The sequence below is a fragment of the Myiozetetes cayanensis genome, unplaced genomic scaffold (genome assembly GCF_022539395.1).
Source record: "Myiozetetes cayanensis isolate MyiCay16 unplaced genomic scaffold, myiCay2020 scf10, whole genome shotgun sequence".
Lineage (NCBI taxonomy): Eukaryota > Metazoa > Chordata > Aves > Passeriformes > Tyrannidae > Myiozetetes > Myiozetetes cayanensis.
Window position 1 is genome coordinate 21,316,824 of NW_026086605.1, and position 27,821 is coordinate 21,344,644.

The following is a 27,821-nucleotide window of genomic DNA, read 5'->3' on the forward strand; positions in this document are numbered from 1 at the left end:
AAAGTTTTCCTTTAATCTTTGCCACCGCCTTTTCAACTTCAAGTTGAAAGTCGTGAAAGTAAGACCTTTCCTCATACCTCCTAACACCTCAAGACACTGATTGTTGTAGGGAATAGCTCCAGTTTAGTAACTCCAAAATTGTCTACCTTACAAAAGGTGAAAGAGTTAAAAAGCATTTTTGACTGAAACAAAAAGAAGAGGTCAAATGCAGGCAATGGTGGACAAGAAAAATAATAAGAAATATTATTTAGCCAGCAGTAAAAATAATTATGTTTCTGTAGATATTGTCATGCAAAAATAAAGAAACCAAAACTCTTTGATAGCACACTTTCCCAATCCTCCCAAACAGTAAATGAAAGGAAAAAAGAAAGGAATTTGACACTTACCAGGAAAAACAGTAACTACAGAAAAGCATCGAACAGTACTGCTCAAGTTCCCAGGAGCTGTGACTCCCTGAGGATTTTGATATAAATGACCTCCACCTGTGCTTACTTGTTGGCTGAAACTGAATTCACTCTGCCTTGAGCTGTAACTTTATATCTTTCTAAAAACATCATAAACCAGATGAAAAACATAACACTTAAAGACATGGTAAGACACCAAATTCCTAATGAAAAACCTAGTCTCTACCTTTTGCTGTCTGCCAGAGCGACATCCAAGATGACACTGAGCATTTGAGGATCAAAAAGGCTCTTGGTGAGCATTTGACAAGTGGAGAATTTGGATGAGTATTACTTTGGGAGGACAGCCAGACTGGTAAACAGCGGCAAGCAAACAGGAAAGGCTACTTGTTGCAGGCAGAAATGCACAACAGGCTCCCCGAAACTAACAGAAACTAACCACACCATACATATTTAAAGCAATTTATTACAGTTATGTGGCTTCGCACATTTGGAAATGCATTTCCCCATTTTTAGTTCTCGGAGTAGTGTGCTTATTCATGAAAACTGAAAGGAAATATGTAAACAGTTTTGAAAATTCAAGAAGAAAGTGTGAGAATGGAACATTTGATACGGCATTATCTTGCAAATGTCTCCAGATTCCTCTCTGGTCACTGTGTGGGCAGCACATTCCCAGGACAGAGAGCGGGGTGGGTGGGAGAAAGGGGACTGTAAAGCTATTCATGAACTGCATTTTGTCTTTTCCCACTGAGGTTCATTAGGGACCTACTGGAGCACTCGGGAGGAGGGAGGGAGAGGGCTGGCTCCCTCAGGAAGCACAGGCACAGGGAGCCTGACACCCCACGCGTTTGAGGAGGCCGTGCCAAGGGAGCCCTCTCTGCCCACACAGAGCCTTTTAATTGCTGTGCTCGGGCTGCTGGGCCGCTTCGCGATCCCTCGTTTGGATGTACAATACGCAATCATTCAAGAGGAAAGTTAATCCATCACAATGAAGTTCTTACAAAACAGGCAGCTCTCTCCCCAGCCCCCACATAAATGAAAATAAAAGTCGCATTGCCTTGATCGCCCCAGACTCTCCCTGACCCCAGCAAAGCTCAGGGATGCTGGGAACAGCTCCCTGAGCCAGATGAACTGAAGAGAACAGTGGAGACCCTGCACTTGCTGCTCTGCTACAAACAAGGCCTATGGGCATTCGAAACCAGCGGAGTCACATCTCCACATGCATCATCATTCACCTTGCTGCTGCAAACAGGAACCATCCTACATCTTCTTGCTACAGCAAGTCTCAGGAAATGCTCCAGCACACAGTTAATTTTGACTACTTAGGATGGTGGTAGAAACAGAAATGCAGATCTCCTGTTTACCAGGAAAGGACTCTGCCCAGTATTTTCCTCTTCATCATCCTCTATGCCAGCAGATCCTCCTTTCCCCTTGTAGAACAGGGCAGCTCTATAACCAAGGCAACATGAGAAAGCAAGGCCTGTCTGGAGCTCTGAAGACGGACAGATTTTGAAGCTGTGGCACGGAAATAACACACAATTGCTGACAAGTGGATGATGAGCCCCAGGTATGTAACAGCTACCAGTGCGGGCTGCCTATGGACAGAACAGCACTGAACAGTGCCCACAAGGTAGGAGGTAAAGAGAAAGGGTAGGGGGAACACAGCTGGAGAATCTGGATAACGGGTTTATCTGTGCAGCCCATGGTTACTCCAGGTATCCCTCACAGCAGAGGGACATGGAAATGACAGGCTGTGAAACAGCCCTGACCCCTTTCAAAATGTTTTCCCTGTGAGACACGTAAGATGCATTCATACAGGGTAGACTGCAAAAATGGTAAAAGTGAGTGTTTGGGGTCTTCTGAGTCCAGGGTTAATTTCTGTCCCATTTTTAGACCAGTAACATCTGGAGCTCAAGAGGCTGATGTAGGATGAAGAATTGTATAAAAGGGAGAGAAAATTACTCTGCCGTGAAAGAAGAGAACAACCTAACAAGCAAAACTGAAATGCAGCAGAATGACAGAAGTCAACAGGCTGCGATCACAGTGCGCTACAAACCAGAGTACATCCCACTAATGAAGTAGGAAAAGATTTGTCATATGCAGAGGATTACACAGAGTCTAATAATACATTCTCTATTGAGAGAAAAACAGAATCTAATTCATATGGAAACAACTTTCGTATCATACAAATCATGGTACAAAATGCAGAACACAAATTCAGAAAAAATGGCACGTAACACTGATGTAAAGCAAGCTCTGATAAAATCATAGTGCTGGTGAACGGAAAATACATCTATTTGAACTAATCAAAGAAAACAGTAGGAAAAGATTTGAAGTAGCAAATGCTGTACTCTAAAGATGCAGAAACGGTGGCGCAGTGAGTTTCTGATTAATAAACCTGACTTCTGTAGCTTGCAAATGAGTTCAAATGAAGGATTTGGGGTTTTGGACTGCATTCATAAAGCACATAAAACAGCTGGCACCTGACTTGTGATGATGACCATATCCACTTTGGAAATACAAACTGTAATCCAAACAAAAATGTCATTTATATATATATGTATTCCTTTCAGAATAATTGCATTAAGTAGAAGAAACATGATGACACGTTATATTCAAGAAAAGTACTAAACAGTGAAAATTAAAACCACTCACAATTCTTGTTAAACAGGGTCATAAGTAAATTAATATCTCAAAAAAAGAAAGGAAAAGCTAGACACCTTCATGAAGGCACACTGTGTGCTCAATAAGTAGTGACAATAAAAAATGAAGTAAAAATACACATTAAGTTATATTAAGATGCATAAAAAAATTAAAAGGTAATACAAGAGCCTAATGTGCTTTCCGCTGTGAAACACTGTTCACTTCTCAACACTTGATCCTAAAACAACAGGAAAACATTGACATAATGGATTGAAATTGCTAATTGAGAAAAATAAAACCATCTAAAATCTTTTGGTTTTCTACTCTCTCTTTTTTTTTCTTTAAATCCAACAAGAGGTGTAAGAAGCATGTGAAAAAATCCAAAACAGTCCAGAGGAGAGACTAGACAGGTTAAGAATTATTAACTTAGTTTCCTAATAAAAGAACAAGGGAATACATAATGAAACTCTGGGGCAAAAATGCAGGTAATTTGAGATTATATAGTCTCACATCACACACAATTATCCTGTAATGCTTGACATTTCACTGATGTTAAGAATATTACAAAATATTAATATTTGTAGTAAGAATATTTGAATTAATGACAATAACAGCAACAAGAAAGCACAGAAACACTCTGTTTTCAAGGAAAAATATAACAATAAACACCAAAAAAAAAGTAATATAATAATCTTCTACAGAAGTTTGTTATTAAACAGAGCTACTGTTGACAGGGAAGGACTTTGAATCATGATGGACAGATGCTCTGATCCACTACAGAAAATGGAGAAGACATACCAGCAGCAGTTTCATCTGCAGAAAAAATGTAAAAGCATTTATTACTGTAGCTACAGTGATAAAAAAATCTGACAAAATGTGCCACAGAAATGCAGAACAAAGAACTTCTAGTTTAAGCTTAAGAAAAGAGCCAAGATGTATGTGCAACGCTGCAACAGAAGGTAAGCCAACAGAAATCAACAATACTGGTCCAATCTTTTTAAAATCAAGGGGGCTTTGGTAGGCATTTTGAACATTTCTAGAGACCTTCTAAATATGGTCTAGGAGTTGAAACCCCTCACTATGAAGGACAGACCACCGTTGGTCCTGAAGTACAGGGAGAGAGAAAACAGGATTTTTGCTATGTGCCACATGTTGTTTCCCAGTACTGTGAGTGGCTGATGTCAGGCATCAACAGCTTTAAAAAAATCCAAAATCAATAACTACCCCCCCCAGACATTCTAATCCTCTGTTCTCATCTTTACAACTATTTCAGCTTCATAAAGAGACAGTGACCTTGCACATAGTTTGCTCCATCTCTTGTGGTTACTTTTCTCATCCAAAATGACTCTATTGTTATGTCTTGTGGTCTCAGGGTGCCTTAAGGGCTGGCTGCTCCAAGAGAGGAGTGGAGACCCCAGGGCACTTACAGGCTGCAGTCCCACCATATCTGAACACGGTGGGCAGAGCTGTGTGCTGGTAGCAAGGTCCATGGCAATCCCAAGCAAGGAGAGTGATGGGACAGGTCCAAGGGCCACGTGGGGACAGTTCATAGCAAAAGGAGATGGAGCTAGGGACTGGACAAGACCATGGCCTATCCGGGAGACAAGGCTGGAGACAGAAGACAGGCACACTGAAGGCTTAGGTCTGAGCTTCCCTGGACCCCTGGGGAAACAGCGCACAGGTGAGGGTCTAGAATGAAGTTTTTCAGGACATTGATGACTCAGGACTGATGCTGAGCCAGTTTCAGCAACCTCTGAGTGCAAAGAAGGGCTGAGCAACTCTGAAGGAACAGACAAATGACGTGCCAAAGATCAAAGGTGGTTTATATCACACATTCTACTGTCCCCATGGGAATACAGATCTCTGGAAGCATTTTTACCCATGGGAATACACACAGAATTACAGACATTTGAGAGCAGTTTTCCTACAAATTATGTAAACATTTTTCTGTCAAAATGGGTGGGGAGGGCAGGAGGTGTGGGACTTGGGAAATACTTTTTTCCCACTTCAGTTGCACTGCAGTGCTCTCCTCTAATTGCTCGTTCAACCCATACTGGCCTCTTTATACCTGTGCAGTCTCCACTCAACTATATCTTAAAAGGTCTGAAGCAGCATTTTGCCTCCAGCAATCACCATCCCAAGTGTTCTAAATGCTCTTGACAGCACAGACACTACAGCTGCACGCCCCTCTTCAAGGCTCTGCTAATGTCTCTCACACCCTGTTCAAACAAAGCTCGGGGAAGGGGAGCCTCACCTGCAAGAGAAGGCTCTCCTGGAAGTTAGAAGGAAGGAGAAGAGTGAGGAGGTGTGACGTGTGACATGGGGAGGGAACAGCAACCCTAAACAGAAGATAAAATCTTCTGGACTAATTCCTTCCACATAAGCAGCCCTGGGCTTGTCTACATCGATACTCTTCTTTAAAATTTCCTGCTGCCAGTGCCTGCAGGGGTTGACGCGTGAAGTGCCGCTTTGTACCAGTTTCCCAGGCACTTTGATGGGAGATACCCATTTCTCTCTTTCCTGGGATTTTCTTGCTTTAGAACACTTGACAAGTATGGTTTAAAATTTAAAACCATAAATACACGCTTCTCTGCACGTTGGAGGAAAAATCTGGGCCCAAATCATTTCACATGTTCAGTTAGGTCATGAAGAAAAGTACTGTGGATGCAGAAAAGTAACAGCCTTCTGTGATTTGTTGGGGTTTGCCACATAAAACTGCAAACATTAAAAATCATACACCTAAATTTTTTTGATCAAGGAGTTTAATAATGTAAAAGTACACAAAGCTGTTAGCAATGCTCAGCCAACAGTTGCAACACACTGACCTCTACTTAACTCAACACGGCTCCAACTTCAAAGCCTGCTTAAAACTATGTAAATACCAACATTATTAAACATAGTAGGCATGCTGAACACTCAAATGGAGCCAGTATGCTGGATGCGAAACCCAGTCTGCAGTTCCTCCCCCTTATTTCCCAGGCTAAGCTTACCTGTTCTCCAGAGCAGGATTTTCCTGTCACATTTCTGACAGTGGTGTTTCCCTGCTCTCTCACACTTGGACTATTGCTTTTTATTTCACTGTCTCTTCCCCAGTGGTGGGGTGACCCTGGCTAAATGCCAGGTGCCCAATGAAGCTGCTTTATCACTCCTCTCCTCAGCTGGACAGAGGAAAGGAAATAAAATGAAAGGCCTGTAGGTCGAGACAAGAACAGGGAAATCACTCACCAATTACCATCACAGGTAAAACACACTCAACTTGGGGAAAAACTTAATTTCATTTATTACCAATCAAATCAGAATTGGATAAGGAGAAATAGAACCAAATATTAAAAACACCTTCCTCCCACCCCTCCCTTCTTTCCAGGTCGAATTTTATTCCTGATTTTTACTACTTCCTTCCCCCAGCAGCACACAGGGATGGGAAATGGGGGTTGCAGTCAGTGCATTGTCTCTGCTGCTCCTTCCTCCTTATGCAGAAGACACCTCACACTCTCCCCCTGCTCCAGTGTGGGGTCCCTCTCACAGGAGACAGTTCTCTACAAACTTCTCCAATGTGAATCCTTCCCACAGGCTGCAGTTCTTCATGAACTGCTCCAGCATGGGTCCCTTCCACACAGGGTAGTCCTTCAGGAACAGATGTGTTCCCTGTGGGATCACAAGTCCTGCCAGCAAACCTGCTCCAGCATGGCCTTCTCTCCCCAGAGGTGCCACCACTATCTCTAATGGGTTCGGCCTTGCCCAGTAGCAAGTCCATCTTGGAGCAATCCGGCATTGGCTCTACTGGACACAGGGGGAGCTTCTGGCAGCTTCTCACAGAAGACACCACTGTGGCCCTCCCACTACCCAAATGTTACCATGAAAACACAATATATTTCCTTTTTATACTAATTGCAATACAGGCCAAGCAAATGGCTTCTTCATTTCAAGTCAGAGGTTTGCATCCTTGCCTCAGTGGCTCTCACAGGTGCCCTTCCAATTGCTGATGGGAAGGAACCAAAGGCTGGACTGAAGTTCAAGGGTGGCTCTCCTGCAGCACACCTGGCAGGTGTACAGAGACCTCCCCACTACGACTGACTGAGCTGGGGGAGTCTGGGGGGTTCACTTGCTCGTGCCATTATAGGAGCTGTAACACTACAGAGATTTATTTAAATAAGGAACATACAAGGAATCTGAAAGTATTACCTAAAGAAGGACAGAACAACACAGCAATTTTTGCAATCATTCACAAAATTAACTGAGAACAGAGCTATTGTAAAAGGCTGTCTCTCATAAGATGACAGCCAAGTAGTAGGAAAGCCTGGTTTGCTAAAGCCCTTCAAAACAGGCTTTCTGGAACTTCCAGCATCTTTTCCACTGCTTTTGTTACTGATCATGGATCTTGATGGACACTGAAGCAAAAACACCAGATCAAGAAAATTATCTACCATTAGCAATGGTTATAAGGAAATGCCATAGTTGAGCCAATGTCAAAAAGAGTTTAACTGCTGAACTATCAAATGCTTAGCATACTTTAAGCAGAACTTTCAACGCAGTTTCTCAATCATCACTTGAAGGCTGCCATTAGTAACATTTGGATCTCCAGAGCATTCAGTAGCATGTATTGCTGATATCTGCCAGCAAAAGAAATGTTTAATAGCCTGAAAATTTTCCAAGGGGTAAAATTGCAACAGCTCATTTCAGATGCAGCTATCAGGCTGCACAATCAAGAGCGCAATCCCAGAGCAACAGTCTTCACAAGTCTTCACAAATTTTTGGGGTTTTTTTTTAAACTCTTTTCCTTTCTGTCTTTTAAATGTCCTGGGTGCAGTTATGATACCCAGACTAGTACTAGTCACTGTGTTCTGTGTATCATTTTCCTCTGGGTCTTTATTGCTGTGGTTCAAACATTTTCAGTCTCTCCTGAGAAGTACAGCATAGAGAGATATACTGTTCATTGAGGTTCTTTATTCCAGACTGCTGGACTACAATGCACAGTCTTTTAATCAAATTATTGTTAAGACATATGTTGAGTGGCAAAAGCATTAAATTCTGGGTTCCAACAAAAACAAAACTACTCCCTCTAGCCTAGAAGACATATACATTCCAAGGTAAAATTTTAAGAACTGATTTTAACTAAAAGCCTTTGACCTTGTGCTTCTAAATAATAATCTGCTTTCAAAAATATTATCTTTGAACATAGTTTTCTTTAAGCATGAAAGGGAAAGGAGTAATTTGGATATAAAGATTGTGTGAACACATGGGGAAATGGGTGTTCTGTGCTCACAAGTTAACCAGTGCTTGGCACAGGTATTTCATTTTTCCACCACGTTATTTTTCCTGCCTCCAAAGTAATATATTTCAGTCCTATCAACAAATGGTACATACAGTAGATTGAAATTTAGGCATCTTAAAAGTTTATGCACCAGCAAACGACCTCTGTCTACTCTCACCTTCTCCACTCCTTCCCCAAAGTAACCCTTAGCCTCTAAGCGAGGTCATTCTCCACTAGTTTGCAACGATCTGTTTTACATTCTGGATTCTTGCTGTGAAACCTCAGAGGAGCTAGGGGATAGACAGGGAGTAAAAGCTAGATATAAGAGACCACTCTAGCACTTATATCCCAGAGATCAATTACCAATACAGATCTGCTGCATTATTAGTCTCCTGTTTCTGAACCCTTCCTAAAAGCCCCCTTGAGCACACAACCCTACTGTACATAATGATGGGATAAATTAAAAATGGTACGAGAGAGGAAGAAGACAAAAATCCTTAACATAAGAAGTTTATTTAAGAAAAGATAAACATGTTCAAATGAACAATCACAAACAGTAAAATAAACAGACTCCAGCTAGAATTCACATACAGGTTTCTGTTACCTGATCACAGAATTATTGAAAAGTTCTGGTGGCTTCTGTCAGTCTTAATACACAGAAGCCTTCTACAGCAAAGCCTTCCTTGGCATCATTGGAAAGATTTGAGTACTTGTTCATCTTGCAGCTCTAAGTCACATCTTCTTTTGAAACTCAGAAGACATACTTTGATGAGGAAGGCTAAGGTAGGAAAAGACCCCAGGACTTACATACAGGTTCAATCGGTCTTTCTGTTGCTTCGCTGTAGGGTACTCCTGCTTCAGCACTTTCTTAGATCAGTTCAGAGTTGAAATCAGTTTTCCCCTCTCTCAGAAATGCTTCTATCCCCTCAACACACTGTCAAAATTATTCCTTTGGCAAAAAACTTTCAGTATGTCACTAGAGGGTTAATTTCCTTTTACCTTCTAATATCACACTTGAGTGCAGAGTGCTCAGCTTGGCTAAAAGCTTAAAGGCCATGAATAATGTAAGAGAACTCCACTGCAAGGACCATTAATGCCTCAGAAAGCTTCACTGGATCTCTTACCAGTTCTCACTTGTCATATCCTTCATTTCCTTTAAATGTTACAGTACCAGTGCTAAATTGAACTCAGAAGCTCCCACATCCAGCACCTCCCCACCAGCAATGCAGCCAGCAGACTACAGGGGTTTCGGGGTCAAAAAGGGGCCACCTTCTCAGCCTGTTGTTAATTGCTCCTCAGCTTCTTTAACTTTTGCCTACATCACTGAAATATTAATCCCTTGTTGAAGTAAAACCACTTCATCCACCTTTGAGTTATATAAAAACCTAATAAATGCTATAAATTGTCTTAATATCTGGAAAAAGCACTCTTTGCTTTCAAGAACGGATGAAATCCAAGTGAGGTATTCACCTTGTAACATAACAGGGACATCAACCTTAAAAGATGGCCCCTGTAACATTAAGCTTGGGAAAATCTGGCAATGAAGTGAGCTGCAGTTACAAGAAAATCCAGCCAGGTACATGCACAGATGTGAGTCAAAGTTATCTGATGAGCCATAAACTTGATACATCACACATCTATGAAATTACATATAGTTCTTAATTAAATCATTCCAAATCAAATCAGGAAAACACAACCAGAATTACAGGAAATACTGGGAATCTTAGGCAAATTGCCTTCAGTGTCTGCTCTCAGTCAGACTATCTGTAAAATACAATTGATAAACATTAAGCAAATGCTAAACATACTAAGTCCAATTCTTAAACAGGAAAAAGTAAGGCAGAGACTTGGTTGGTATCATGTATCTGCTTGGTACTACACTGCAATTATAATCCAATTTTCAAATACTGAAGCGGCTGAAAAATAGGAGTTGGAAAAGCACATTGCAGGCAAACAACTTGAATATAGAAAAAATCTTGAGATTTGCATATGCACAATTATGACTTGTATTAGCTTTTCCTCCATATATAAACTGAAGTAACAAAATACATAAAAACAAATTGTAAGGACTTAAGGAGCAAATGTCTTAACCCTTATCTATGAAGCTAACATTGCACACAGAAAAAAATGTCCTTCAGTGTTCTGTTAGTTTGGCAAAGCCTACACAAGAGGAGTTTTAAGTGATGCTGCAAGTAGGCACCAAAGAATAACTGAATGTAAAGATGAGAAATCACAAGTATTTTCTGTGGTTATAATATTTAAAGACAATTAAAGAGAATTGAAGAACACTAAAGATTCTAAGATTGGATGAAAAGGATTGCTTAAAAAGTAGTCTGAAGCTGTGGTTTGAAATATTTAATATACAGAGAGGCATCTGTTTCAACCTTCAGAGTGTTAACTCAAACCTTCTTCTGTAACCTACGGAAACTGAGGCTTGTGTTAGAAACCACCAACTACTTTGTACAATCCTACATGATTGTGTGAAATGCTTTGAAATCAAAGATGCTATGCAAGTGTGAAACGTCACTGCAATACACTCAACTTAATTTGGACATGCCGCAGCATCTCAGGTTAGAGCGAGTTCCTTTATTGAGACATTTTGCTAGGAAACTGATTTGGCCAAATCAGAGTGAATGATAATGAGTGCTGTTTAATCAAGACAGTATTAACATAAATTTTAACTTGTGTCAAGTAGTTTAATGGCAAATTACTGAATGTTAAGTAGACATGAAATCTTTTACTCTGCTCTTTTAATAAACAAATTCCAGAGTAAACTAAAATGTACACTTTTTTCAATGTGCAGTCAAAAAGAGCTAGATACAACCAGAAAGAGCTGAAGTGAAGCAACACAAGACTTGAAATCTTAAACTCATTTTCAATTTTAAAAAGGTTCAGTACTGGAATGCTCTTCATCTTTGAACTAAGTATAAGATTTTTAACAAGAAAAGTACATCCATATGTGCTTATAAATAAGCAGTAAAGTAATAAAAGGTATTTTTATTAATTTGTGGTTTTCATACGTATACGACATTTCTGATTTGGACGCTTAATCCTGAGCAGCTTTTAACATTTTAGATGGACAAGCATTATATGGCTAAGTGCATTTCTGGCCTTAGAACTGTAAAGATAGCTATAAACAATGTGCCTTTCCAAAATACCCTAGATCTTGTGGTTTCATACATTAGTTGTCCATTTTGCCAGTCAACACATCCACTTACTGTTTGTCAGAGAAAAATATAAAACTTCTGGCATCCTGACTCAAAAATGCTAGGAACTAAAATACTGATGGTAAAGAGCCACCACACTCTGACATCAAGCAAAAGTCTGTACTGCAAAAGTATAACATAGTGACAGAGACTACTTTAGACATTCACTCTTAAAGGAATGGAGATTCCCAAATCCAATATTTTGAATATAATCAACTTATCTGAATTTTAAATTAAATGGAATTTTAAATTATTCCACGACATACTGGGTTAGTGTGTGTGTTAAAATCAGAATGGCGCTTACAACAATGCTCCCTAGAGCAGGCAATTCCTAAGAAAGGGAAGAAGAGTAAAGGAGACCAAAAAAAAAAAAAAAAACAAAACAAAACAAAAACAAACACATCAAAAAACCAACAAAACCAAACAAAAAAACACCAAACCAAAAAAAGAACCACAGGGAACAGCTCAGTACCACAAATTATATGCTCTGCAGGAAAAGATGACAGTTTAGTTCTTAGGACCCAGATACTGGGGAAGAGGCAAAATACACAGTTGAAAAAAAATAAAACAATTGTATTTAGGCTTGCATTAGACACCCATATAAGAGGAGACTGTTTTTTTAACTACAGATGAAAAAAGGCAACCCCAGCACGAGATCAAGCTACATGCTTCTGTCCTCACCCTTTAAACGGTAACAAGAAGGATCTGATCTATGAAAATATTTCAAAAATTGAAAGCTTCTTAGTCCTCCACACTGCAACAGATGTTGAGACAGGCATGTGCACTTCAGTTTGAAGGGAAGTGTCTTGATACCTACAGGAAGTACAGTGCCCAGGAGGTAGCTTAGCATTTACATCCTATTCCAATGGAGCAATTAAAGATTAACTCATCCCTTCCCTGAAATGCCAGGACAAATGCTGTGACAGAAGAATAGCTTTTTTAACATGACATGCACACATAAAGTGTCTGTGAGCAGGTGGACAGAAGAATGCACACCTGGATCCATTCTGCACCTGAACACATGCATGAAGTGGATGTGGGCCCTGAACAGTTACAAGAGCACATGCCAAGGGCTGTGATGATTGTCCTTATGAGTCCTTATGAGAAACATAAAACACATAAGAACAACCCAGACCCAGGCCTTTCATCTCCAGAGTTTAGAAAGAGCCGTGACTTTCAAAACAATCATATTATTAACACTAAAGCCCACAATTAGTAAGACTAGTTACTTCCACTGTCTCTGCCACGAGTCACACTCTCCCCATCCTACTCCTTCCACTCTTCACCTGTGTTAACCGAAATCTCAATAGGGGACAAGAGGGCCAAGCTTTTCTACATGTCTAATTTTCAAGGTAACAGTCATCTTGAGAGAGGGAAAAAAAAAAAGTGTGCTGTTGCTGTGGAAACAGAGCACAGAAATACTCCTAACAGATCAAGCACCTCCTGGAGGACCAGGCACATTGCCAAACAGTTACCAGAACCTCCCTAGCACGCAAGCAGGGTTAGGACAGGGAACCCTGTCAGATGTCTCCACCTTTACCCAAATTTCAGGAGATCTGGGACAGCTTTTCAAAAGTGAGTTCCTTGCCACACGCAGTGAGGAAAGATACCTTATTTGTGAAAACAGTTACCATCACCTGAAGGCCCTGAACTAGGAAGCAAATAAATTGCACAGCCTGCTTAAATGCTTGAGAGATGTGTCAATACGAAATGCAGGATATGGTGTTTAACAGAGAACTGCAGGAATGCCTGGGCCTGATCTAAAGGTTTACAGGTTGAATTCAAAACCAATGTTGACAAATGGTAGACAAGAAAATTAACGTACATGCCCCAGTAGAGCTCTTCTGTTCCTTGTTCCCTAAGAAGTGAAACAAATAGAATGTGATAATGTAATTAAGGACTACATAATAATTAGCACACAAAAATGTCTGAATTAAGACCACGTGGGTGAACTCAGTATGAGACTACTCTCATTTTCCAGTGACTTGAGTTTAAAATTATTCTTCTGCATAAATCTGTAGTTTTATTTCTCTCTCCATTCCTTTTGAGATCCCTTGAGTAAGCTGTTCATACTCTGAACTACTACATGAAGAGTATGAGGCTGAAAGAGCCTAATGTAAATCAGTGAGAGAACACTGTAGTTAAAAACAGTGTTAATGAGAATACCACAAATACAAGAGCCAGCTCCAGGTTTTCAATAAGAAAGGAATTCCAAGTGTCAGCACCCAAACTCCTCATACTCTTAGAGATCAGGTGAAACCAGCAACCAGAAGCAATTTGATACTCTGAACCACTGATTTTTCTGGGACTTCTTAAATACCAGGAATGGCAGGGGACTGCAACAGATTAAAAATTTGTTTATTTTATCAACACTACAGTGCTACCAGACATTACTCCCCCAGCTCTGAATCTTCTACCCTTCCTTCTCATCCCTGCAAAACATCTCATATTAAAAGGAACTAGAGATTGGCAAGCTAGAAGAATGATTTATTTCACAAGGGTGTTGTGAAGCTTAATTCATGTTTATAAAGCCCTTTGTATTGTGCCTTTCATCTACTGTGGGAACCTCACAGTACTATCAATAAGGTCTTTCCTACAGTAGAAGAGCTTTGCTAAAATAGCTATACTAGCAAATCTGCTTAGTAGAGATGTGGTTTACAAAGGCAAAAAAGTTATTTTGCCAGAACAGCTAATACCAGCTCCCTGAAAAAAACATGCTATACTGGCAGAAGCACATTTTTGGTGGTATCTAACTGAATCTTGTCGAGAATATGGTATGAAGGGTGATTTCTGCACAATCTTAACAAAATAGTTATGCTGAAAAAAATCTCAAGGGGTAGCTCTGACCAACATATTTTGGAGACTGCAAATGAAGGATGTGTATTTACTACTTTCACAATACCAAGCCTCTCTGTCCATTTAAACACATGAACAAGCTAGAAGCAGAGTCCTCCATAAAGAGATCCCTTTAGCAGCAAATGTATTTGACTTTACTACTTTACAGAACACAATGGAGGGTGTTGGGGTTTTTTTCCCTTTAAGAAGCAAGAAGTTCAAGGAATAAAGATAAAGCCTTGGTTAGATATATTCTGTCAAATAGAAAAGAACAGAGTATTAACAGTACTAGAATGAATGCCTAGAAACTACTTACACAACTGCAAAGAACAAAACACTGGGGTACAAGAAACTAGTTCATGTGACAGTCATGTTTAACTGTGCTGTTATTATTATTATTACTATTATTATTTTCTATTCAGGACCCCAGTTTTCTCACTCAAGTTGGAAATAACATCAAATATCCAATTGTTATTTGTCTCCTAACAAAGGTGGAGAGGTGCCATCATTCCAGGTTCCCAAATAGCTACATGTCATTTTTTCTAGTTGCCTTTAACCTTATTCTGAGCTGCCTGGGGTTGCAGCCTGCAGCTACCAGCAATGGTGTATTTGCATTTTGCCTTTCAACATTTCCAAAACTTGACAGAAGCCTGTAGCAAAACTACCTAAGGGCTTGCTTAAACAGTGAAAGGAAAACTCATCTGGTTCGCATCACTGGAAAGCCTTTTTCTGGTAGACACCTGTATTTATTTTAGAAGGGTGTCGCTCCATATCCACGTGCAATAGCACTCAGTTTTCCAACATTCAACAGCTCCAAAGCGATGCACTGTAGTGTAAGACTTTGGCAGAGTCATGTTTCAAAACTGTTGTGGGTTACAAACTGGCTAAACACTATACCACAAACTGATTTGGATCAGACATGCTTGAATTTGGAATGGAGATCAAAACGCAAAGACAGGAATTGCCATAGTTAACAATCTGAAAAATTTATTTTCCATATTAAAGATGGCTTCATTACCAAAATTCAAGCGGGTGTATTCAATTGCTATCCCCTAAGAAGTACAGCTAAAACTACTTGAAAGCAAAACTAACCACCTCAATCTTTTCGTCTATTGAGACAAATTAGAAAAAAACCAATGACTGTAAATTAATTAGTAACCTACAATTTACTGACACAGCCCATATGCCAGGACTACCTGATGCACTGTTTTGTTACACCCAGGATTTCTCTATGTGACCTCTGAAATGAAAAGCATGTTAATAAGCAGCAACTTATAATTTCTACATGTTCTCTCAGTCAGTGACGTAGATGCCTATATAGTGTAAGAACAGCACTGATCTAAAAAAAACCCAGGTTTTACAGTTCGGGACTAGGCTTTAAAAGACCAAGATTCAAATAAAAGACATGAAATCTTTTTGCAGATTTCTAAGCTATACACCAAAGCTACAATACCAAAAGGCTGGGCTCTCTTGCTTCCAGATAAAGAAGCACCTTCTTGTCATGAAAGCATTCTAAAAAAAGCTGATCATGTTTCCTTTTTCCACTATCATACATTTTGCATGTAAGCAGCTGTTCCTTATCAATGGTAGTTTGATATTAAGACTTCATACAACATGAAAATTATGTCACAGACTTGTTTCAAAAACTATAAAGACATTTTCCCCACCAGCTCTGTGCCACAGGCCAGACAGCACTCAATTTGCTTTGTCTACAGCACAGCAACCATGTAGCCCTACATCCTCCACAGTATCCCTTACTGGTATCACTGGAAGGTTTGCATGAAGATCAAGGAGACAATATGGCCATTAGACAGTAACTACACTTCCAGCTGGAAAAGCTCATTCTTGCCTTTGGGATATTCAGCGGGAAAATTTAATCACCTTTCAAGGCAAGGATATCTTGCCCCTGTGTTTCTTCCCAATCCACCCACTCCTCTGTTTTAGCTCCTTCCCTCTCTTGAGCCTCTGATCACGCTGACTGGTCCTTCGTGATTTCCCAGGAAGAAAGCTCACAGGGAACTTGCAGGTTTCAGTGTGTAATCCTTCTGTACACCCTGAGTCCTGCCTACACAAAACTGCCCCCTTGCTGAGTACATCCTGGAAGTGAAGCTTAGCTAAAGCATTTGGAGCAAAAGTCTAAGAGCATGGAGGCTGAGGTCAGGCTTCCCACTGTACGATCACCTACTCTGAAACATTTCTCCATCACTGACAAAGATATTCCACACTTATAATTCTAAAGCTGAAGTACACTTCAAGGCCAACTTCGTTTCTCTTAAGCTAAAATGGAAGAAAAGAAATACACTCGGGTTGAGGCATTTTTCCTCTTAAGTTTTCTGGAATTTGTAACTGCTGCAAAGTTTCTGCAGGGGAAGAAATGGAACTTAAAGGGCAGAAACAACAGTTACTCAGCATGATCAGCTGTTCTTTTCTACACTGAAGCACGAAGTCACAACCACAAAAGAAATGCAGTTAAATGATGAGGAGCTCATTTCTACTGAGGCAGCTGAAGCTCCCTGAACAATATGGGAAAACTGAGGCTACATGTTTTCAGCAAGCTCACACAAAAAAGTTCAAGCTGTTGCTTTTGACCTTCAGTGTCCTTCATGATTTGTGTCCTGAACCACTAAAACCACGGAAAAATCTAGGACAGGTCAGAGATTTAGTCAGTAAAGAACATTTACACCTCAATGATGAACTTCCTAGTTCTAACAGAACGGAGGTTCACCGGGGCTCGTGTACTTAAACTTTAAGGGGATGATGGGAGGAAAGACAAATATAGAGGAAAAAGATTTAATTTTTTGATATGCAGCTTTTGTAGCTCTCAAATCATCTATATAGGAGAAGTTTAGAATTAAATCTAACTGCACCTAAAGATAGCTATTGTAAAGGAATATCACAAGTTGGAAAACAATATGCAGAATTGAAGACATACTGATTTTGCACAAAGAGCTGAAGTGCAATCAAAATCCAGAAGTTCTTGTACATTAAGTATAATCTAAAAAGTCAACCCCAAATACATGAATTTTTTTGCAGTAAAAAAAAAGCAAACACAAAAAGGAGAACTCTGGGTAATCAATCAGCCTGCCTAGGAGTCCATTTGTGCACACTATTCCTTTGAATGTAAAACACAGGCTTCAAATACAGTTGCACCTATTTCATAATTCACATCTTCATCACCTAACTATAAAGGCAGCATAACAGTCTCTGCTTATGCACAAGTAATGTATGACAAACCATCAGCCCCAAATGAGAAAAAAACCTTTCACACAGAACATTTAGAAAATTAATTGCCTTTGTGCGCTGAAAAACAGCACAGAAATTCTAATTCCTTATTTTAGCATATGTCTGTATTTTAACATAACAAACAAACCTGGATACCATTTTATCACTTCTTTCACATAGGAAAAGAATATTCACTTTTCTGCTGAAAATGAGTCTGAAAACATTACCTTAAGACCGAATGTGCAAGACACTAAAAAGTAGGTGCTTCCTCACCAAAACATTGACTCTTCACACTGCTTTTCCACAAGCATTTTATTTATAAACAATTCTTTCATAAGAAGTTTTTCTTGAAATAGCTGTAAACCGAACAGTTGAAGATCAAAATAGCATGATGTGTGTTACATTTCTCCCCACTTTCCAGAGCCAGAGTCTCGTACAGAAGAGTGCGTACTTCTAAACCAGCAGCCAAACCCACAATACCAAAATCTGTAACATGATCCTAACTTAATTTTAGAGTCCTAAGATATGAAAATGCCAATTTAAAAAAAAAAAAAAACAAACAAAAACAACACACCAAAAAACCAACACCAGTCCTGGATAAGTTTCATATGATGATCTGAATGGTTCTATTGTCTCTTTCGTCACGCTGAAGTTTGCTTTGTTGTTGTTTTCATCTTTCCTTTTAAAATAGCCTCCTGCAGCTCTAAGCTAAAAATCTTCCTGCAGCTTCTATGTGACAGCTGCAGTATCTTAGCCATCTGTTTAATTTATATTTGCTAATGCAGCTCCTGCTGTTTTCAACTGACAGCTTTTTTCTCTCTTATTACCCCCACACGGGAAATCATTGCACTTGCCAAAGTTTCTCTGTAGTCTCAGATGTCAAATCAAGTCTGGTGACAAAAGGTGATGAATGAGGCTCCCATACACCTCCCTTTTGTGGTTTTTTTTGGTGTTGGTTTTTTTTTTTTTTTAATTATGAAAATTGTAACTGGTTTTTATGTTATTTAGTAAAGAATAATTACAAACAAAAAGGAAGGAGTACAGAAGCAAAGAGGGATATAGCCAGGGGAAATCATACTCCCTTCATCTCAACATAGCAATTCTGTAGGAAGGTTGAGGCTGGAGGATCTCCAAGATACTCTCCAAAGCAGATGATCCATTCCATATCTATTCACTAAAGCCACAATTCAACCTTTTCAGTCATCTGTGCCCACCTACCAAGCTCAGGGTTTGACTGACTACTTACTTTTCCTCACTCACAACCAATATGCCTTCTAACTTTTCTGGAGTGCTCTGGATCTCAGAAGCATTCAAAAGTCAATGGAAAGTGATGGAGCCCCATGGCCCAACATGTTGCAGTGTCAGTAGTTACTGCCATCCTGCAATGCCTCCCACAGGAAGACACAGGGCCCTCTGTGCCATTCAGAGACACTGGATAAAAGCCCCACCTGACTCCTGAAACCATCTTATACAGCAAGCACAGATGTTATTCTCCCTGTAACTCTCCTGGGGCATGGTACCAAGAAGATTAAAGAGTCTGTCCCTGCTGGAAAGTGGTGTCAGGTTTAACATAAAGCTTTGAAATCTAACACAGATACCCCTGTCCTGCTTAAAACTGCATCGATTGAATCACAGTGAGCTCTACAATACCTGTCTGAGGTGATGCAACACTTCTGTGTTACAAGAACCACATTTCAGTGGCTCGCCCTGGCCCAGAAAAAGGTCACATTAGACACAAACAAACCAAATCCAGAAAGTTTGACCACTCTTCCTTTCCAAATTCCCCCTTTCAAAACAACTTTATTAACTGGAGAGGCACACAGAAACATGAAATGGGCCCTTGCCAAAGGGCTGGAAGACATGAGCTTTCTGGTGCCAGAGAGAGTCCAGCAAAGCAGCTGACAAGGAACAAGCAGGGGTGCTTGTTTGAGGGAATACTTGGGAGACAAGAAGTCATAATCTCTTATTACCACTGTTCCCAGAAGGTGATGATGAGAAAACAAATCTATTGTTCTGACAGTCTAGAGTTTGCTCCAGCTCCTGACATCAAAGCTACCCATAGGACAGAACTTGCGACAGCTCCTCGTCTTGTGCACAATCATCCCACTGAGCTCTGGAGGATAAAATCATTTGAAGCAAAATGAACCTTTCTGCTTTTGAAAGTACAGTAAGCTAGTGCCAAAAATAACTACAGGTGCACTCTGAAGAAGGTTACTGCTTCATCTTCATATTCCCACTCCTTGAATAATTGTGCTGCAAAAAGTCAATCTTTGAAGAGCATGTTGGACAAAACAGAAAAGTTAAAAAGAATAGCCCAGAATAACCTCAGACCTAATATACTGATTGCAGCACCATGTATGAGGACGTTACATCCTTTCCTATCCAGGACATTATGTCCAAGAGCCAGACAAGTCAACTCTTAATTTTCAACCTGTATCTCAGTCTTTTCATCTGTAAATATGTGTAAATGCTGATGTACTTCACTATAGTACTATTATGCAGTGCTATAGGCTGGATACCCAGCATAGATTCTAATGCTTTTATAACTCAGTGCCAATACCAACAGCAAAAAAATAATTTCAAAGACTATACAGGCATGAAAACCTGAAGAGCTACTATTCAGTTTGATTACTTGTACTTTATGGCATTTCGAAAGTAACACAATCAAGAAAGCATAAATATTATATAATAATAATGAAGATATAGATTAATGTCCCAAGTCACCAAAGATTTGTTTCTTACAAGTTTCACCACATACTGAACCAAAGACTGACAAAATATGAATTATCTCCCCATTTCTCTGTCTACCAGGCTACCCAGGGCAAAAGTATCCTTTATATCAATTCTTCCTTACATCAGGAAGTAAATGCAGTCTCAGAAAGAGCTGTGTGGTACTGACTGAGTGAAAACACCACAAACCCGGGCAGACAGAAGTAGTCTTGTATATCTGACAGCATAAGGCAGTAATATTTTCTGCAGACACTCTCCTGCCAGGGTGTCTGATTCACTTCAGTACCTGAACTACTGCAGTTTTCAGGAAGTTGAACTAAAGTAGTGCTGATTTTAGTGGTTCCTTCAGCCAGGAACAGGAATACCTGAACTGACTAGAAATCACTCAAAGTTGCAAACAAAATAAAAAAGATTAAAGAACATTTAGTTAAGCATACTGGTCTTCTCTTTTACAGTCACAGTGTTTTGTTTTCCTCCTTCTCCCTGGGTTAATAAGAAGTGTTACTTTGACTTACCTCTGGTCACAAGCTCCTGAAGGAAAGAGGAGGCTCAGCCATATGCCACTGCTCAGTCTGGTACACATTATTGTACCTGTTAAGCAGAAAAGCTAAAACAAGGTCTAGGAATACCACAGTATTCCAGTTGAAAGGAGAAAACCAGTGCACATCCAGGGGAGAAAAGATGTCTTGCCCAAAACACCATTACATATGACCCTGCACAAAGAATGTTGCAAAACCAGGTGCAGGAAATACTTCAGTATTGAAGTATATATGGTAACAGATTTTACAGCTAATAAATTGGGTTAATTTATTCTCTGTAGACTACCACAGCTCAAGAACAGAACAACACTTTCCTAACCCTCAGGGGTAAATGCAAGTAAATATTAGAATTACAGAATCATTTAGGTTGGAAAAGACTTTTAAGATCATTGAGTCCAACTTCCCATCACTGCACCTAATGCTGTCAGGTCCACCACTAAACATGTCCCTAAGTGCTACATCCATATGTCTTTTAACACCTCCACAGACAGTGATTCCACCACTTCCCCAGGCAGCCTGTTCCCACACTTGACAATCCTTTCAGAGAAGAAGAAATTTTTCCTAATATCCAACCTAAATGTCCCTGGAAATAACCGAAGGCCATTTCCTCTTGTTTTATTGCTTATTACTTGAGAAGAGAGCAACACCTACCTTGCTGCAACCTCCTTTCAGGTAGTTGTACAGAGCGATAAGGTCTCCCCTGAGACTCTTTTTCTCCAGGCTAAACAACTCCAGCTCCCTCAGCCGCTCCTCCTAGGACTTGTGATCCAGACCCTTTGTCGGGATGCATGCAAAAGTTACAGGAGGTTACATTACAGTAAGCAGTGTATTCACACACACCTACTTTTGGACACCTTTCCATAATTTGACAATATAGTATGTGAGGGGAGAAAACCTGGCACTTCTACTGGAAGAAAATTTGCTTCTTTTTTTCGTAAAATATCTCTGCTATAGAACTTCTTAGCACTTGCAGACCACACAGGCCTACAGGTTCTCCTGAAACCAGAAAATAAATAAAAAAGCACCTTTGCCATTCATACTACAGAGATAAAGATATCTCAATCTGAGTACATTTGTTTAAGGAAAAAAGCCATTATTCAAGGGTAGATGGACTCAGCAGCAGAGTCAGGTACAGGATTATCTGCACTCTCAATTTTTCCCATAAGTGTTCTGAACGTTGAGCATCCCAGGAGAAAACATCTGAACTAAACACTTGATTCTTGGTCAGACACCACTTGATACAGCCTTTAACCCAGCACTAACAAATTAAGTCAGCTTTCCACTGTCCAGGATAGTGGGGGATGGGAATAGCCAGATAACAGGAAAAGCAGAGCACACAAACTCAGCTGCACAGAGGCCAAAGGCCAGTGGCCTTGCACCATGCTGTGCAGCACTTCAGGTTCTGGTAAAACTCAGCTGGGGTACAAAGGCAGCCTCATAAGAAACCCCATCGGACAAATCTCTTGAAGCAGAAGGGGTCACAGTACATACATATACACACAGTATTCTTTCACCAGTTATCCCTCCTAGAACTGCTACTACCATCAGCTCCATGGCTCTAAGTCTTGCAGAGCCAGAGCTTTAGTGCAAATCTTCAAGCTGGAAACCCCAACTGGCCCCTGAATGCTCCTCCAGCATCTTCAAGCCAGCTTCCCAGCATCCCATCCTTCAGAAGCACAAAACAGGGTCCCCAGCAGTAGCTCTGAACAAAGTTGGCGAGGACTCGGCAGGTGAACTAGCTCAGGGTGTGAGCCACACAAAAACCTATGTACTGCTTCCAGGGCCAAGCCTGGGATTTCCGTATGGATAACTTATTACCTTAATAATGTACCTGTGGAAAATAAAACATTAGCTGCAAAAATTAAATAGAGGAAAGGCCAATTTCTGTAACTACACAGTAACCTAGAGGTCAAAAATTAACCTATTAAGCTAACAAAGGTTATTTGCAACATCCCCCATACAGTGTTTGAAATCCTGTCCTCCAATGTTTTGCCACTGTGTATTCCTCTTCACTTGCCAGCATCCTCAGGCATTCCCCAAGAGTCACTTCTGCAAAGAGTATAAGGATGACACTCTGAAGGAAATGAGACTTCACTCTCTAAGGTGCCCAATATATGAAAGTAATATACTAGGTTAAGCATGACTGTCCATAATTAGACAGCATTTCAAAACCAAATTGCTACAGACTTTAATACTCACCACCCTGAACTGTAACTCTGGGCTCTAACAAGGAGGTCAGAGGCCTCCCCAAAAAGGCTAATGCTGCTTTACTTTAAGCACAGGGGCAACAGCCTTTAAGTAACCCCAAAGAATTTAAAAGTCTTACCTTCCAGAAAACAAGTTTTGTTTTTCATCTGCACTTTAGGTGTCTAAATTTAAAATGAAAAGACAAGTACAGCTGCTCACAGCTGATAAGGCCTCATCCTTCTGGCATCTATTTATATCCACGATCCAGAGCAACAAACCTACGTACTTTAAACAACTGAAGCAACTATTAGATAAAATATGGAAATGGGAAGATGGGACTAGAAGCAACCTTCTTTACTGTAAAAATCCCTTCACCGTAAATCAAGATAAAACATATCTTGGTGAAGATTATAAAAGATCCATACTGTCTGTGAAGATCAGCTGCCAATGCAGAGTGTCAAAAATAATTTCCAAGTTAGGGCGCGATGGCAACACCTGATGGCATTTTGTTGGTTCTCATCTGAATGTAGGGCCAGCACCTCTGCCAATCCAGTTAATGTTTTCTGACTTCGAGTATGTTCCAGGAGTCAACCTCCTGAACAAGACTGAAATACAAATAGCACTTTCAAGAGCTCTCTAATGTGCCCTCTCTATTTCTCCTACATTGTCTCTGCTGTGAAAAATGTTACTTTTATTTAAAACAAATATTAGTTTCAAACATCCCTTCTCCTGCTTCTCCCCTATCCTTTTGCTCTACTGATAGAATAAAAACCCAGTATCACAGCTAGGGAAGAGCACTACACAGCCAACAAAAGATAACCAGACTGGGTGGAGAGGGATGTACTGGAATACAATGCTACAGCTCTGGAACAAGACTAAAGGAGAAGACTTCACACGAACAAATCTGAAAGAGCCAGCAGCTGGCCTTGAGACACACGCTACACAAATCCACACAAACATAAGGGGTATTTCTCACGTTGCACCCAAATTTGACTCCATCCCACACCATTTTGCTATTTCTAGTCCTCACAGTAAACTATTAACAGTTATTCAGAAATTCAAGGTTAGAAAAAATAGTATCTACATTAAAGAGATTAATCCCACTTCTTGTCATGCCTCCTGTGCTATATTTTGCTTTTCAGTTTTTCATTTTGATTTTGTGCTCCAAATTTGGGTTATGGCAAGACAACAGGAACTTCAGTTGCTATGCATAAAGTAAACAAAATAAAGTCTCAGCCCTGAGAAGCCAATGCTCTACATCTTTAGATAACGCAAGCATCAATACTATGTGCATGATGCTTAGGCATAAAAAGAATCAGGCAGAAAATCAGTCTCAAGACACTGACCAAGGCAGTTTTAGGTATGAAGTAAGCCAGATGCAACAGAGCAACTTGGACATGGATTACATGTAAAAGCAAATGCACCAGTACCTGAAACTGTCACATTTTTTTCCTGTCAAATCCTCAGAACTACTCAGCAATTATTTAAATCTCCCCTTCCTTGATGAGCACTAATACTGCACATCTGAGTCTTTTAACTAGCAGCCACATGGTTTATGATGCAGCCGCCCTGCCCAGTGAGGAAAAATGATCGCCTGTTGTGCTGACCTAGCACAGAAACACATTTCATCTCAGCTGGAAATTGTTCTTATGCAACCGATGCTCTCAATACACTAGAAAATAGTTTAGATACCTAATAACAGTGATTTTAATGTTCTGACTGTGGATATGGCCATCAAAATTCCCACTGCATCTCATTCCTCACACACTTAATATGTTGATTTAATTATGTGCCTGTAATTCAGTTTACATTTTACAGGAGGCAAAAGGTAGAGAGATTCCAGTAAATGACACTTGAGATAAGAATGAGTTACCGGAGAGTACGATGCTCATTCTTTGCATATGTACCAGCCTCTAACAAAGGGCTTAAAAATTCACTTGATCAGAACAGGTAGGAAGCCTTGGCAAAAGCTAAACGAAAATTAATTTTCCAGACTTTAAGCTTACAAAGGTAACTTGCAAAGCACAGATCAGTGAAGACCTGTCTCTGTAAATCCGTGGACAGACAGCTTCAGTCTGCTGCTCCGCTCAGGTTTTTTCCACAGCTGCGTCAAACAAAGCTTTGCCGGTCCTCAATGATTGGGACACCAGGCAGCAGGGACAGGAGTGGAGCCGAAGCAAATGAGGTCAGTCCCATGCTGCACTCCCTGGGAAAGCTCTGAACGGAAGTTCATGTGCTGATCACTAAGGAAAAGGTGAAATAAAACATCTAACAAGCAGAAGGAAATTTAGAGATGGATCGTTCCCCAGCTGCCCAAACCTAAATAGCAGCCATGAGGCTTTAGGGCAAGATAAAAAAATTACAAGCTCTGGCTACTGTTCAGATGAGAAAGGAGGAGGAGAAAAAAGAATCAAACTCTGAATCTAAAACTAGGGGGACATGAATAATTTTCCCAAGAATAGTTTAACTAAAGACCAGATGGAATGAAGCAGAGAAGCTACAAGATATGCCCTAATAACAACAATAAGTTTATTAAGTTAATTGTATTCTCCTCAGGGAAAACATAAAAATCAAAAGACCCTAATCAAGTAAAGGTTGATGTTAATGAGGGAAAATAGAGGCATTTCAGAGGGCAAAGTAAATTTATATATATATATATATATACATCCAGGCTGAAAACTGGAAAATCTTTTTTCCAGAATTTAAAACCTGTCATCAATACCCAGAAAAATTTTTGACAGCCTTGAAAATTTTTAGCATAACAATCCTCACAGAGTGGGAGAGAAAGATCTGTGATTTTATCTCATACAAGCTCATAAGCAGGTAGGAGTATTTTTTTTTCACAGAGAAGGTAATAGCTAAATCAAAAAACTCCAGCAGATTAATGGAATAAATGGAAAAGCACATGCAAGCCTTGATGCTGATTCTGTTGCTGCTCACTCAAAATAACCATGTTAAAACAAATACTTACTCTTTCCCCATCCCTTACAAATGGTAACACGAAGCTGAGTGCCTATTAGGAAGCTAAGCCCAAATTACAGTATCACACTGTGTCCCAACGGACTTCCCCCCTTTTTTCCTCCCTGTATCACTTTCTCTCAGCTCCATCTGACATGTGTGACGTATTTATGGTAAAAAGAAGCTGCTTTGGTGGTGTATTTTTGAAAATCTATTTTTTCCTACAGTACCTCAGCCAATCAAGTTCAAACCAGGAAATCAAAGTCCTGCATGTTATCGCATATTGTTTGTATGACTGAAAGTCACAGGCTATCGAATCCTCTGTGCGTGCATCCCTCCAGGGAATCCTAAGCTTTGGGGGCAAAAATACTACTACAATCTCTACAATGCACTACTTAAGGAATTGGATGGTATATTCAGACGTATTTCATAGACATATATTTATTTTGGATGTACTGACACACACAGATGCCTTTCTGATGCAAGAATTAAAAATTCCCTTTTAACACACCAGTGGTCAAACAGTTAACATCCTAGCATTTTGGAAGCGGCTTGCGCAACAGAAAGAGCAATTGCACAGTAGGAAAACTCCAGCAGGGAGACAACAATCCAACAACAAACAGCACATAAAGCATTAAATGGGAAGTGAACTCTTGAGGGGCTAAGACAGATGCAAAAACTGCTGGTGGTTGTGTGGCAAGATGTATTTGGTTAGCAAGTTTAGGAATATGTGGAAGGTGTGGAAATATTTATTAGTGCAAGGTGCTGAAAAGATGTGTTGAAAGAAAGTTCACAGTCACTTACCAAGCACAGCTGTTCAAAAGCACCAAGACAAATTTCCACATAAGATCTCAAACAAATTGAAATGCCACATACTAAAGTATACCAACAGTATTATTTCCTGTGCTGGTACAGCTCTGACACAACAGGTTTTAACAGAAAGCTCACAAATATATTTTCTCCTCTCTCAACAGGTCTATGTTTGTGGAATGCTCCTAGTTGGAAAAAAAATGTCAGAATTTAAATTCTGAAGTTATAACATTTACTAATGTTACTTCCAGCAGCAAAATCCACACACGTATTGAACAATGCCAGGTATTCACTTCTCCCAAACCACTACTATTAGGTGCTTATCAGTCAAAACAACCCCTGCTTTAAATGGACAAGCTTAAGCCTTTCAGCACAAGCTGAAAATTCTCCTGGTGCACTCTGAAACTATAGTTATCCTGCACTAAAATAAATCACAACAAAGAAATATTTTCTGTGTAACTTTACAATGCTATTGTTTTGATTTTTCTGCTTTGTAGCTATACTCATTGCACTTCAACAGTATCCCCAACATCACATTTCAACTTTGGGCCTGTCAATATCACAGCTACACATATTTATTATTCAAAGATACCTTACTCAGAAAGCTGTTTTGACACTGATACCACGCGTAGGCAGCTGGTGCACACAGTGACTCCTGGAACCCCACTAAACACAGTGTCTCCTGCTAACTTCAGCATAGCAGTCAGGAAACCAGGCAAGTCAGACTGCAGCAAAGAAATCCCACTTCTAGTGTAACATGGCACGAAGATGAAGGCTAAAAGAAGTATATACGAGGAACAGGTTATGCCAGAGCATATGTTGTATTCATTAATTTCTTACCTTTCCCTTTACATTGCAGAGGTTACATCACCCCTTGAAACACAGTCATAAGCAGCAGTAAGTCTCGTACATGAATCCTTCTTTCCCTGGGTGCTTTGGGGAAGCAAGAACGTGCACTCAAGTGAGCATTCATGCCTCAGTCAGCTTGAGGACAAGGCTCTGCACCGAAGTCCTTAAGACCTCCTCACGGCTGCTGATT

The 27,821-nt window shown here is 40.1% G+C and overlaps 1 protein-coding gene across 4 annotated transcripts in view; it reads right to left on the reverse strand.

The window, feature by feature from the left end:
- The window catches only part of NDST2 (N-deacetylase and N-sulfotransferase 2), a 132,288-nt gene that overhangs the window by 62,095 nt on the left and 42,372 nt on the right, over positions 1-27,821 (reverse strand). The window contains exon 1 of one of the 4 annotated variants that reach the window (XM_050336307.1): positions 27,623-27,810. The exons of the other annotated variants lie outside the window; for them this stretch is intronic. The gene's annotated coding sequence lies outside the window, so the exon portion shown is untranslated. Of the gene's footprint in view, positions 1-27,622; positions 27,811-27,821 lie in introns of those variants that run through there. 4 annotated transcript variants of the gene reach the window in all.